The following is a 14,680-nucleotide window of genomic DNA, read 5'->3' as shown; positions in this document are numbered from 1 at the left end:
GGCAGCCTTTAGTCTAAAATGAATAGTAGTTGTAAAAGTACTGTTTATCTGTATTTGTACTTCTAGTTGGTCTTTTTGAGCTTTTGGAGGAAATGTCTTTGTAAAAATAAATAAATAAAATAATCCATTTTACTATTTTTGACTCTCTCTACACTATTAGTATAGTGTTCAGATCCACTAACACAGGTTGGCGGTGCATTTCCATCTCCCACAGATGAATGCTGTTTTTGTGTTCTTGGGCAAGACATTTAACCGATCTCTCCCCTGGGTGCTTTCTCCAGTGTCTGCGTGCACTGGTGTATGAATGAGTGTGTGAATGGGTAAGTGTTTTTTTTTTTGATGTAAAGGACTTTGAGTTCCTTGAAGGTGCTACAGTATATATAAATGTGACCATTTACAAACAGCTCAAATAAACAATACAAACTGAAAACTAACAAAAGTATGTTACATGAACTCTTAACTCTGAACCCTGACACGCTGCCAAAGGTCCTCCATCACAGGACCTACTCATCCAGAAGCAGAAGTCAGAGTAATTGGGGTGAGAGAGGGAGGCCCGGGGCGAGTGTCAGTGCTGTGTGCAGAGCATAAGTGTAAGTGCTGTGTGCAGAACATGCACTGTACAGTTGGCAGAAGTGTTGGCGTGTTCAGCCAGGGGCAAAGGCCAACCAAAGTCTGGCATTATCAACCACTTCATTTGTCTCCATTATGAAGATGAGTGTTTTAACTTTGTTTGGGCTTCAGTTTTGTTTTCAGAGTTAGTTTTTGTGAGCACTGGCAGGAAACTGGGCATGTTACTATACTAATGTTTATTGTTACTATTATTGTGAGAGAAGAACAGCATCATTTGTATTCACTTTCATTCACATTTGTCTACCATGTTGTCAAGATACTAAAATTTCTGACTTGTTTTTAGTACTATAAGGAATAGACTTGATACTCAATACTGATACCAGGATGATGATATAAAAAAATAACATTTTAAAATAAACAAATAATAATAATAATAAATAAATATGCATCAGAAAATAGCGTAATATGGACCCTTTAATTTCCAATCTATTGTGACCACCCATAGTTAATAATCGCCAATACATCTCATGACTTTAGTGTGAAATCATCGTTTTGTTCATATTTCATTTCTGCAGTTCTGTCTATTGAGGAATCATCTGTTTTGAATCTGCACAAGTTGCAGAATTTTTTCCCCAAGAGTTTATTGGGAACATTGTCACGGATGTTGCATATTTTCGAGAGGTAATAACAGGCATGCATGTACTAACACTACTGCAAAAAACACTGCCAAACAATATTCATAACACTGTCCTATTTATAGATGGTGTCTTTTAGCATTTTCTGAGCTCTACTACTATTGCTCTGTACTATTATTTGCTATTGCTAGTAAGTACTGTGTGATTGACTTGGCTGTAAGTGAAGCAGCTAAAATGTGTTTTTACCAATATATCAAGATAAATAAGATGTCATCAACTTGCTTGTGTTTATAGTAGGGGTGTAACGGTACATGTATTCGTGCCGAACCGTTTCGGTACGGGATGTTCGGTTCGGTGCAGGGCTGTGCACGAATGGATTTGTGCAATTTGTGTGTGTTTACATTCCGCCACTACCTGTGCAGCTCCACAGAAGGCTCGGCTTTTTAATATTGACGTGGGAACTCGTCCGTGATTGGGGTGGCAGTGTTTCCTGCAGCACTTTATAGTTAGGCCTTTGCCCACTGCCTTGACCATGTTACAGCCCTATTCTTATAGTGCAACTTAGACTTGTATTTGTCATAGAGGGATTTCACTTTTGGATGAAACATAAAAATACACTTGTTCCTATGGAAATTGGTCATGTTTCTAACAGTAGTGCAAGATGTTCATAGAGATATCAAAACAATGTTAAAAAGTAAATCAATAAAAACGGTTTAGCAGGGGGCAGGAGCTTTGCAGTGTCAATCAAACCTGATGGTAAGACTTTCGGGAGGCACTCGATTTGCCTAACATTAATCTTTATATCTTGATTTACCAACAAAATAGTGACATAAAAACACTAGGATCATGCAGAGTGAATTATTATGGACATTTTAAGACCAAAATTACAAGTCTGACAGCAGTCATTAAAGAGAGAGAGGGGTAGCTTTTCAGTAGAACGTGAATCAGAACGAACAGAGTCGATGGAGCTGGAGGTGTGTCCATGCTCACTTCCTATTTGGAACACGGCGGCTAGATTGTTAGCTATGTCCATTTATACATATGGTCTATGATAACTACTGGTAAATACTTTTGAATTTACACCAACTATAGTATTTATCATCTTTAAATCAACATTGCTTTAACGTTGCACTAACTTCTGAAATCTAAATTCTGATGATGTGTAATGTCACAGTCCTGAGCTCTACAGTCCCTCAGTATCTTAATAACTTGCATTCTGTGTTATAAACTGCTGAGTTGCTTGGTAAAACAGTTGCTAATCCACATAACCCCACCCCCCCACACCTCCCCCCACGTTTATCCCACCAAACATGTGTGTGTCGAGTAAATCCCCGGCCTCAGCTGAGAACCGCCAGTATCTCCGCTCTCTTCATGTGGGTGCTGTGTGGGTGCTCTGTGGGTGCTGGAGCGGCGCGGTTGAGGTAATGCCACCAGGGACAGCCATCACCACGGCGACCACATTAAACTGCAGAGGGTGTGTTAGGATCAGACCGCCACTCACATGCACTCTCACTGTCTTTTGCACAACACTGGAGCCCTGTTTGTGTTTTCATGCTGATTTGCCGTTCCTGGTTAAAGTTCATGTGTTTGTGATTACAGTACAAGGTTATGGCATCCCACAGAAGCATCTATTTCACTATTCAATGCTGTCTCACTGAAATTCATTTGGCGTGTTGGTTTAAAGTTGATTTGTTAAAACTAAGTTAAATTGTGAGTGAAAAGGTTTGAGTAACTTTCAGTAACAGTTACAAAAGTGTAGCTGTTTCTTGTGTGGTCTCTTACTCACCCTCTCCTCCTGGGTGGCTTTAAAAACATTTAGAGCAGGGCCTTTACCACGATGAAACATTTCGATAGTGATATAATTGACAAAATACGGATGTTAGACAAAATCCAGTGATGGTAATTATAATATTGGCTCCGATATAGTTTATTTGATTCAGAAATGTTTTTGTTTATTTGGTTTATGATTAAAGGGCCCATATTAGGCTATTTTCTGATCTCTGTTATGATGTAGTTTCCTCATCACAAACATACCTAGTTGTGTTTTGTTTCATTCACACAAACTCTGCATATTTAATGAGAGTTCTTTTCTCAAACAGAAAACACTCAGTTCCACCTTGTGATGTCATGTGGCTATACAGGACATGCTCCACTGTGTTTTCAAACTCCATACACCTTCACTAGAATCATTTGGATGACTTCAATGCCGGATTTGCCAAATTCTACTGAGCTAAAGTTAACTTGAAAACTAACACTTCATGACATCACAAGATGGGACAGAGCATTTTGAGTTTTGGAGATATAGGCTACATTTATATGAAGATGCAAAAGTGACATCTTCACTTTTTATTCCGCGTTTAGACGAGTGTTTTCGGGAGAAAATCTGCGTGCATACGGTGATGCAACAGTGTGTGGAATTGGATTGCGTATGCATGCCAGGTTTCTGTGTACTGTATGTATGTGACGTAAACGTGTACGCGACATGAGCAGATCTGACCAGAGCTTTGCATTGTGGGCAGTGTAGACGGAAATGCTACGGCGGAGCGTGTTCAACATTCTGGATGGTGGTTTCAGTTTTTTTTAATTTTTAAGCCCCAAAAACACCATCAGCGTCTAAATGAAAGGCACTTCCAGTAAAATATTTTGTCATTTTTACCTTCAAGCCTTCTCGTGTAAACAGGCCCATAGAAAGACGAATAATAAAGCATTAATCAAACATGTCTGAATGAAATAAAATAACTCCAGATATGTTTTGATGAGGTCAATACATTTTGCATAACATAGAACCTTTAATGAACAAACATGGAGCAAATACTGCAAACACACTGAATTATACTTTTGGGCAGCTGTAATACAAGAAGAAAATTGTGATGATAGTGTATATTTTTCCCATATTTTGATACAGTATATGCGGTCCATGTGTTTGTGATTTGTGTACATTGCCGTTACTCACCACAGAAGCACCACTTCACATTTGGCCGCTCTCCTCAGCCTCTCCTCTCACTTCTGTCTTCACCTTCCTCCTCCTTTGGCTTGAGAAGTCACATATTTCTGATGATTGATAGATAATTGTCCCCGATGCACATGTTTGCGTTCTGCATTCACAAACACTCACAACATGTTGACGCCAAAAAGTTTCATCCAGGAATGCACTCTGTCTCTTGGCTTGCTGTTTGCTAATTACCGCCAAGTGTACAGCTTATTTTTGTAACAGTTTTACTCTTTGTGGTATTTCTTTGCGAGGCACGTGGGCGAGATCACTTAAGGCCCTTTTTGCCATAAATGTGGTTCCATTATGGTTAAATAAGAGGGCAATAAAAGCCAAAAGATTTGTTACTGGGTCCAGAAATATGCATCTGGAAGCCAAACTATAATGTCTTACAAGATCTTGCTCTGGTTAAGGGGAATCTCCCTCTTATGTTCTTGGATTTACTGTAAGAGCTACTTAGAACTGAGATGTGTCAAGGACGAGATGTTTTTCTCAAATAAATTGCTTTTAGGCAGCAGTTTGTAACTTTAACAACTTGTGAATATTTCCAATCTAGGCTCCTGTGTTTGTAGCCATGCAGATTTAGGCCAGTATCCAGTAAGCAACCATCCGTGGTAATTATTTGGTGTTGAGAGATGTCTGCCACCCATGCACAGCTCATACAGACCACAGCCAATGACCAAGTAGCAGCATGAAGCCAAAAAGTACACCAGATTTGATGTGGGGGTGATGGTGCTGTGTGTGGTAACTGCAAACCATGTAAAACAGGAGCTGAAGAAATATACAGTTTTCTCAAGGGGGGTACTGCAGTGCTAGAAAGTTTTTAGAAAAGTATATCGTGATTTAAAGGTGTAACTTTCTCCTAAAGGGTCCTCCAAATGCTTTTCTCCATGGAAATGTTTATTCTTTGCCTGGAATGTTTCACAGTATGGTATTAAACCTTTCTATCTTCATGGAGAATAAACCAGACCAGAAGTTATAGTCAGAATGCCTGTTTCTGTAGATTTTTTTGAGCTATAAAACCACCTGTAATGTAATAAATGTAATGTAGAGCTGTTATACTGTGGAACATTCTAGGCAGAACAATGACCACAGGTGGAGTTTGACTTTTGCGATGAGGGAGGCAAACATTTTAATATATGTACTAGATTCAAGATTTAAAGTGTGTCTTGTCATGTGCACAGTAAGGAAACACCTTACCCTGTACAATGAAATTATCACTTTACTGTCCAAACCGCTGTGCATTATAATTATTCTGTAACATTACACACAATAGTTATAATGTTACTACACATACAACAGGACTGTTCATAAGCCTCCCATCAAGCCAAACTACACAGCGCACCACACATGATCAGGGTGTAGTGGGCGTGGTATGTGGGGGTCCGCCGCCAGGACTGAACCAGGACTGAACCAGGACTGAACCAGGACTGAACCAGGACTAAATCAGAATTGAACCAGGACTGAGTGTCAGGACTGGTCTGGAGGTACGCCCACGTAGATTGTTGGATGACCGCAGGAGAAAGGGGTGTCGAACACCGGCACAGAGCTCCACGCTGCACAGGGAGAGCAGCTGGTGTCTAGTCGTGCTTTGGGGACACCCTACTCCACAGGCTCGAGGTTCTCCCTCTCTCTCAAGTCCAAGATTAGTCCTGGTTCAGTCCTGGTTTAGTCCTGGTTCAGTCCTGGTTCAGTCCTAGTTTAATCCTGGTTTAGTCCTGGTTCAGTCCTGGTTTAGTCCTGGTTCAGTCCTGGTTCAGTCTTGTTTAATCCTGGTTCAGTCCTGGTTCAGTCCTGGTTTAGTCCTGGTTCAGTCCTGGTTTAAGTCCTGGTTTAGTCCTGGTTCAATCCTGGTTCAGTCCTGGTTCAGTCCTAATTTAATCCTGGTTTAGTCCAGGTTTAGTCCTAGTTTAATCCTGGTTCAGACTAGGATTCATATTTATTTCTTACAATCGTTTTGTTTTATTAACATAATTTAAAAATTTATATATTTTAAAAAGTAAATATTTGTATTGGGCATGTTATACACTCAATGTCGTGACATATTTCAGCCACTAGGCGGGGCAGTGACCCCCCTGACCACCGCAAACTCCACCTATGGCAATAACATATCCATAGAAGCAAGCAGGTGGCGGACCCTGAATTATGTTTTTGTGTGTATAATGTGTATAATACTACTGCTATTCCATATAAGTTTACCAGTGAGCATAAACGTATATAAAATAGCATTTTTCTGTCTTTAATCTTCAGAAAAATACAATGTGATGTTACTTTTGACCTAAAAATGTGTAATTTTTTTTTCTCAGAATGTTCAAAAATAGAACTAACAATGGGATCTATTCTTCCAAGCCTCAAATATAACATTTCAACATTTTCTCACAATCTCACAATAAGTTTCTGCTCTTGTATGTAAATTGACAGACAACAAAATCTTAACCTCAATGTAATTTTAAAAGGATGTTTAGAAGGAACTTAAGCTGTATTCCCTGGCCACACTGAGAGTCTCCGTAGGCCAGTGCTTAACTCTTTTCTTGTGTGGCTATTGAAAGGAGGTTATGGTGAGCTAAAATATGAGAGAGCCCATAGATTTTGGATTGGACCTACAGCAGGGCCAATAAGGCACCATCCTGCTCAGATTCGCGTGGAGTTTTTGCTTGGCTGAGCCCCGAGAGAGAACGTAATCTGTCCACAAACCGCAAAATTGAAAAATGATTCTGGCACCTGTCCAGGCTCCGAGCTCAAATGCAACACAAGAGGAGGTACGGTTCTTTCTTACCAGGAGAAGTGAGGCGTTTGAGTCTAAATTAGCATAATTGGGGGAGTTCTTGGTTTGGATTTATTTCAGTCCCTGCCATTTATTCTCTCTTGTATTCGTTATCATATGTAGCAGTAGTATTATCACGTTTCCAGTAGTTTAAGCTTGTCTTTGTAAATTATTGTATTAACTACAGTTATATGCGCACAGAATGTAACTTTTCTGGATGTCCTGGAAATGTTGTGGAAAATTTTGCCTGGAATTCCTCAGTATGGGCACTGCCGGGTCAAGCTACAGGTCATTTAAAGACATGGGCCAAGAATGCATGTTTTTTGAGCAATAAAATACCTATAATTAAGTAAATGCAAAATGGATATGTTGTCAATGACATACTGTAGGATATTCCAAACAAAGCAATAACTACGGAAGTCAGGAGGGCTCATAACAAAAATCACACAAACGTGACAAATGCAAATGCGACAACACAACCAAAAGCCATAACACATCAAAAAAGCCACAGCACACCAAAAAAAAAGCCACAACAGAAGTGACCGCGGTACTCTGTTTTAATGCAGATGTGCACCAAATGCAAACAAACAAACGCACAAATGCAAACACAAACAAATACAAACGCCACAACACAAAAGACACAATGGAAGTGACAGTGGGACTATTTTCTGATGGACCAAGCAACGGTCCACAAAATAATGACTTTTACTTACGTTTCCAACTTTGTTCACTTCTTCGGTCCTTTACTTTTCACATTCTTGTTCTTCTTTAACTTTTCCCATTCACTTCCCACTTAATCCTTTAATGCTTTGATTAGTCCGTTGGAAAATAGAGTCCCGCAGTCACTTCCGTTGTGGCCTTTTGGTTTGTTGTGGCTTTTTGTTGTATTGTGGTGTTTGAATTTGTTGCGTGTTTGCATTAAAATAGAGTTCCTTGGTCACTTCTGTTGTGGCTTTTTGTTGTGTTGTTGCATTTGTATTTGCTGCAGCGTTTGCGTTTGTTAACTTCAGGGACGGACGCCCCACCAGAAAAATTCCAGAGTGCATCTTTAAACATAGCCTGTAATGCAATATTAGCATTTTGTGCAGCTGTTATACAAATTAGGATAAATTCACCTATACTCACAGTGTTCAGCTCCAGTCAAATGAAGCTCACGAGACTAACAGTTATAGAAGATTATAGTTTTGGAGCCAGTTCCATATAAAAGGAATTAATTTATGAACAAAATACCAAAGCCAGAAGCACCCCCATGGTCACACTGGATCCAGACACAAACAGGGATAGTGATAAAAATACATTGTGATGATACTAATGAAAAATACAATATACACTTGCTCTGGTTTTAGCCCAGTTTAGCCCTCATTTAGACCTGGTTTAGTCTTGTCATACCATTCCAATATTATTCATACTTTACGTACGTACTTTAAGTACTTTAAAAAATTTGACAGCTGGCCAAAATACTGTACAAAAACGAATAGAATAAACAAAGACAATCACAACCAACATCACAATACAACTTTCAAAAACATAGAAAACAAGACACAAAGCACTCGAGTTAATCAACAATAAGAAATCTACATCTTATTTATTAAAAGCCAGTGAAAAAGTGCATTTTTAGTGAATTAAAAACAGATAGAGACTCAGCCTGTCTAATCTGTAATGGTTGGTTTGATGTATGTTCTAGTAACACACTCATACTTTCACTCTTACCTTTTAGTGTTTTTCATTAGTAATAAATGGTTCCAGCTGATTTTTGTGGTCAGCCGAACTCTGGCCAGACAAGTTGCCCTGGTTCACGGATGTGGTTGAGACTTAATGTTTTTGCCTTTTTGATTATATTCAACCAAAATGCCCTTTTTCTCTGTGATAGATTTGAAGTGAACCCATTCTTCTTCTTGTCCTGTCCATTAATTTCTCACAGATGCGTGTTTTGAATTTGGACTCATATGCTAAACACAGTAAAATCAGTGACTGTAGCGCCAAACCCATTAAGATTTAAGTGTACTTTTTTCAATGTGTATTTTTCATTATCTTTAGCCTTTGTTGTTGTACTTTTAGGGCCTTGTTCTTTTCAAAGTAAGTGGTCGAAAAACCCTTCCAGATGCGAGAGACAGGCATGACACTATGACATGTCTGGTCTCTGGAGGAATTTTATTATGGCCCAACTTTCGTGCAAACTTTGAACACTTTTGACCATTTTTATCTCATCAAAAAGTGGGTTAAAGAAGAGTATAACTTTAAGATTTATAGCGGGATGGTCCATTTTGAAGGAGGGAAAGATGAAAAGACTGTGAACATGACTTGGGCTAGTGCCAGGGTGTTGGTTGACTAAAGACATCTCAGACACTTCTTACACTGTCCCCTCCATAAGCTCCACTATCTGCTTTTCTATCCCTAATGTCGGCTAAGATTTATGACATTCATTTGTGTCTCCAGCCATAGGAGAGAAGATATGTGTGCTAACGACACAGGGCTATCAATCATGTGGTGCTAACTCTAAATATTGTACATAACTAGTACTCCTTTACATTTGGAAATAGCATAAAGAATTTCTTATGTATGGATAGCTTGTATAGATAGATCCTTGTGGCTAACAAAATTATACCTTTTTGAATTAGGCTGTTCTGCCAAATTCAGATAAATGATAGATAAATCTTCCTACAAAGATGGGACTTTGATGTAAAATATTTAAATACATATTTTTTGTACATACACCTTTTGTAGCACTTTGAGAATTCTTTGTCATTGTAGAAATGTATGTGTTTCAATTCATCACTATTATTTTGATAAATTATGTCATTTTTATCAACATTATTATTTTTGTATCATAAGTTTGTCTATGTTGTGTATGTCTGTGTGTATGTTGTGTATGATATTTGTTGTTGAGGTGGCTCGGGCATCTGTTCCGGATGCCTCCTGGACGCCTCCCTTGGGAGGTGTTCCGGGCATGTCCCGTCGGGAGGAGGCCCTGGGGAAGACCCAGGACACGCTGGTCTCTCGGCTGGCCTGGGAACACCTCGGGGTTCTCCCGGAGGAGCTGGAGGACGTGTCTGGGGTGAGGGAAGTCTGGGAGTCCCTGCTTAGGCTGCTGCCCCCGCGACCCGGCCCCGGATAAGCGGACAAAAATGGATGGATGGATGGATATATGGAAGTTTGTCTATTGTGTGATGGATGGATGGAAGTTTGTCTATTGTATGATACAGCATCCATTAGGGTTGCACGATTCATCAGCCGGTTTCACTTCGTGGAAACCGTCTGACCTCACAGTGTTAGAATTTGTTCGCTCAATGGTAGGCGAGTACTTTTTTCATTTAACCAATCACTGCTATTTGGTCGTGACGTATGTAATGCGCCCAAATCCTGTAGGAAGAAGGGCAATAATGTCTTTCCCCTTGATAAAATCCACCAAACATTCTCTTTGTTCTGGCTTTAAATCCTCAATCTCGGGAATCGTTGCCAACACAGAATGTATGGCTCTTCACTGATTGGCTGGTACCTGAACTTGCACTTCTGGGGTTTTGCGAACCATCAAGTGTATTCTGATTCAAGACCAAGTCGCTGGAGAGAAATAAAATTGAGCGGAGGCACTAGGTGGCTCCAGCCTGGCTACCATTTGAGCCGCAAGATCACAAATCTGCAATTTTTACCTTATTTCTGCATTGAAAACTGCTGACCTTGGTTCAGGTCAGTAAAAATAATATGTTCTGAAATGTGATTCTTTGTGTATTCATGTCAATCATGTATTAAGTCATATCCTTTTTATCAGTTCTTCTGGATGTGATTAAAATGTGAACTCCTAGAATTAAACATGTAATACATTGCAAATCTAATCACCATTGCAAAGCTTGTCAGAAAAAAGTTCATATTAAACATATTAAACATTTACATTTTATGATTTGTAGGTATGCCTTATTATAAAGTGTTACCAAATATGTTTCTCAAATCATTTAGCCTTAACATACATCCTGGACGATTGATCATTACCCTCCATATGTCTGCTACACACCCACTTCTGCAATCTGTACCAGACTTAATAAGAGCGTAGTTATCTGTCTGTCAAAGATTATCCTGGCATTTACGTTGAGGTGCCATCTTCCACAGTGACTTTTCTTGTAGTGTATGACCTCAGAGAGATAATAACAGGGCTGGGGCTCTGTAAACAGGCTCCTCTTTGATTTGATGTGTTCAGAGTTGATGGGATGATGGAGAGAAGGAGGCACCTGCGTTTTAAGGATGATTGAACATAAAGGCACACAGCAGTTCAAACACAACAGACCAGGATCACATCTCCTGTCTGGAGATAAGTCATGATATGGTGTTTTCTCAATGTACTGATGTTCTTATGTGTACAAAAGCAGATAGGATCGAGTTGAATACCCCCTTATTTAGTGTCTGATGCCAGGAGCGATAGCTGTGTGCTAACTGTGCCACTTAAAATGCTTAGACCACCTCAGACTGTAAAACAAGTCCAGTCAGGTTTCGTGTGCTCATGGGTGAAATGACAGCATAAAATGTTTCATTGCAAAACTATCGGTAAACATGTGAAAAACACCTTTTCTAATTCGTTTGAAATGAGGGAATCCGCGTCTCGTCCACTCATTCGTTTTTCAAAATAAAACCAAAAATAAGAAAACTAAATAACAACTGTTTTCTTCATTATTTGTCTTTCCTGTTTCCCCGTCTTTGTGTTTCCCATTTCCGTGCCTGAAACTGCGATGCTGGACTTTTGCGCCGCATACGGACTGAACCAGGACTAAACTAGGACTAAACCGGTCTGGTCCTGGTCTCAGTCCCGGTCTGGTCCTGGTCTCACTCCCGGTCTCAATCACGATCTGGTCCTGGTCTGGTCCTGGCCTCAGTCCCGATCTGGTCCTGGTCTCAGTCACGATCTGGTCCCAGCCTCAGTCCCGGTCTCAGTCCTGGTCCTGTTCCCAGTCTCAGTCCTGGTCTCTTTTTTGGTCTGGTCCCCATCTCAGTCCCAGTCTCAGTCCTGGTCTCAGTCCTGGTCTGGTCCCGGTCTCAGTCCTGGCTCTGGTCCCATTCTGGTCCTGGTCTAAGTCCTGGTCTCAGTCCCGGTCTGGTTCCGGTCTAGTCCCAGACCTGTTTTAGTTCTGTTTTAGTCCTGGTTTAGTCCTGGTTTAGTCTTGGTTTAGTCTTGGTTTAGTCCAGCATCTTAGTTTAAGCCACGTCAACGGTAAACGGTCGTTATCTGTTTTTTCCATTCTTCATTTAAACACAAAATCGAAAACTAAAAAAACTAACCGTTATCCATTTTTTCATTTTGGTTTTGGAGACAATTGTTGTTCTTATTTTTGGTTTTATATTGAAAAACAAATAAACGAATGATACAGTGATTTTAGAGGATCATGTATTCAAATGTATTCAGTTTGTTTTGGTTGCTCTTCTACTCTTAAAGGAAGTGCTAGATATTGTTGCTGGCACAGTCTTAACAGTTTAAAGGGACACTAGCTTCTCTAAGTGGGGGGGTTGGCTACCATGGAGATTTTCCACAGTATGACATGTCTATCAACGTAGCTATTTTAGTTGTACACTTTTAGAATGGTGTGTGTTTTATTGCCCAAAAAGCCTTGAAACTCATGCATTCTTATAGTGAGCGGGGTTGCCTCTTCATAGATTTGACCTGTAACTTGGCCTGGGGGAGACACTGGCTCGTCTCCATGAAAATCGACAAGTTGAATCCCCTAATGTGAAACAGTCCAAACAAAACAAAGCAGTAAATTCTCCATGGAGACAAGCTCATTCTCTACCAAAAAGTTACGTAGTGCCAAGTTACTCCCAAACTCTTGAAACAAAAACTTGAAACATTATGTCTTTCATTACTGGGTTTGAAATGTAGTTCTGTCTTTTCAACACAAGAGGCCACTATTGAGCTGTGACACTAACGCTCTGTTATGCTGTTACCTTTTTGTTATATTAAGGTGTCCTGTGTGTAAATTTTATTCAAAACGTGACTCACCGAAGCGTCATTTGTTTGTTTTTTATTTGTGTTCTCTGAACTATACAATCAACCTCTATAAAGTTTAAACTCGAGTCTTGAGTTCCTGGAAACCGGTTTGTAATTAAGATCTTTAAGTGCAGCCCCCGCCTCTCCTCTCCTCATTTGTCATCATTTTCAGCACCTGTAACGGGCCAAGCCCTTCAGGGAGCTCACTACAGTAGTGTTATTTAGACAGCTGGAAGCCCCAAAGGCTCATGGGAAATTTAAGCACTGCAGTTTTCTCAATTCAGAGACAAATGATAAGGTTGAAAATTGATCTGTTGCTCCTTCCTTTCTTGTGTATCTTTAAGCTTTAACTAAATACTCACCTTGCTTTTTCGCCGCTTACAAGGACCTATTATATTTACACAGATACTTTAATTACTTACAAGTAGTGCTTTGTAGACATAGTGTTATTTATTACGTAATAAAATTAGGCTAGACTTTTTATTGGTTTAAATACATACTAATAAATAAAATGATTAACTGTAGTAGTAGTAGTAGTATCAAGAGGGCTTTTGATACTATGTTAAGCTCACTAATAGCCACCCTAAGTAGGTGTAGTAGTAATGGCAGTACTTTTACTTCAGTACTGTATGTAGTTTTGAAGTAATGCCTATTACTATTTAAAGGACATGCAAGATTTAGTTTTACAAGCTAGCTTTCCTGGATAGTGTTTTGTAAACTGTGAAAAGAAAGTGGATTAAATTTCAGCCCATAAACAATATTTAAAATGGCCCAAAGCAAAGAGTGGCATTTTTAAAAGTACATTCTAGTTTATGATGTATTACTTGGCATAAAGAAACTCCCTAGTTGTGATATTGAGAGCTCTTTCTAACACACACTTTTTCCATTAGTTCTCTTTCTGAGCTAAAGGACACTTGGAGGCATAGATACAGCCTTCCATCAGCAGCGGCAGTCACCTATTATCATCATCGCAGAACTCAGTAACTTCAGATGAGACGTAATTTAACATTTCCCCGTCCATCCACTGCCCACAGACCTCAAAATGTGGAAAAGATGACTCGCTCACTGCAGCATCCCACGTTTGTTTCTCAGTACATATTTCACAACAAATGGTTTGATTATGATCTGTGGTAATCATTGACTTCACATTTGAGCACATTTCCTTACAAGTACTAACTAGAGTATATTATTTGTTTAAATGTACTTGATTTAAACTTTTTTCTTTCTCCAAACCATCTTCCCAACATAGAGAAATTTCAGTGTTGCAACCGCAAAGATAACATTAATGTATAGTACACATCAGAGGTGGAAGCAAGTCATTGTTTTGCAAGTATCAAGTAACCCTCAAGTCTTAAACCTCAAGTCCCAGTCAAGTCCCAAGTCAAATACAGACAAGTCCAAGTCGAGTCTCAGAATACACTAGACGGTTTGTAAAAACCCCGGAAGTGTGAGTTCAGGGTCCAGTCAATCAACGAAGAGCCATATATTCTGTGTTGGCAACGATTCCCAAGATCGAGGATTTAAAGCTCAAACAAAGAGAATGTTTGGTGAATTTTATCAAGGGGAAAGACGTTATTGTCCTTCTTCCTACAGGATTTGGGAAAAGCTTAATATACCAGTTAGTCCTGATACCAGTGCATTACATACATCACGACCAAATAGCAGTGATTGGTTAAATAAAAAAGTACCCGCCTACCGTCAAGCAAACGAATCCTGATGCTGTGAGGTCAGACGGTTTCCATGAAGTGAAACCGGCT

General features: G+C 39.6%; 1 protein-coding gene across 1 annotated transcript in view; it reads left to right on the top strand.

The window, feature by feature from the left end:
- The window catches only part of LOC110159324 (ADAMTS-like protein 1), a 136,371-nt gene that overhangs the window by 72,017 nt on the left and 49,674 nt on the right, over positions 1–14,680 (top strand).

This window comes from Boleophthalmus pectinirostris, unplaced genomic scaffold, assembly GCF_026225935.1.
Source record: "Boleophthalmus pectinirostris isolate CB_2022bp ecotype Guang Dong unplaced genomic scaffold, ASM2622593v1 HiC_scaffold_20, whole genome shotgun sequence".
Taxonomy (NCBI): domain Eukaryota; kingdom Metazoa; phylum Chordata; class Actinopteri; order Gobiiformes; family Gobiidae; genus Boleophthalmus; species Boleophthalmus pectinirostris.
Note: the sequence above shows the minus strand (reverse complement) of the source record. Positions and strands in the feature narration are given on the sequence as shown.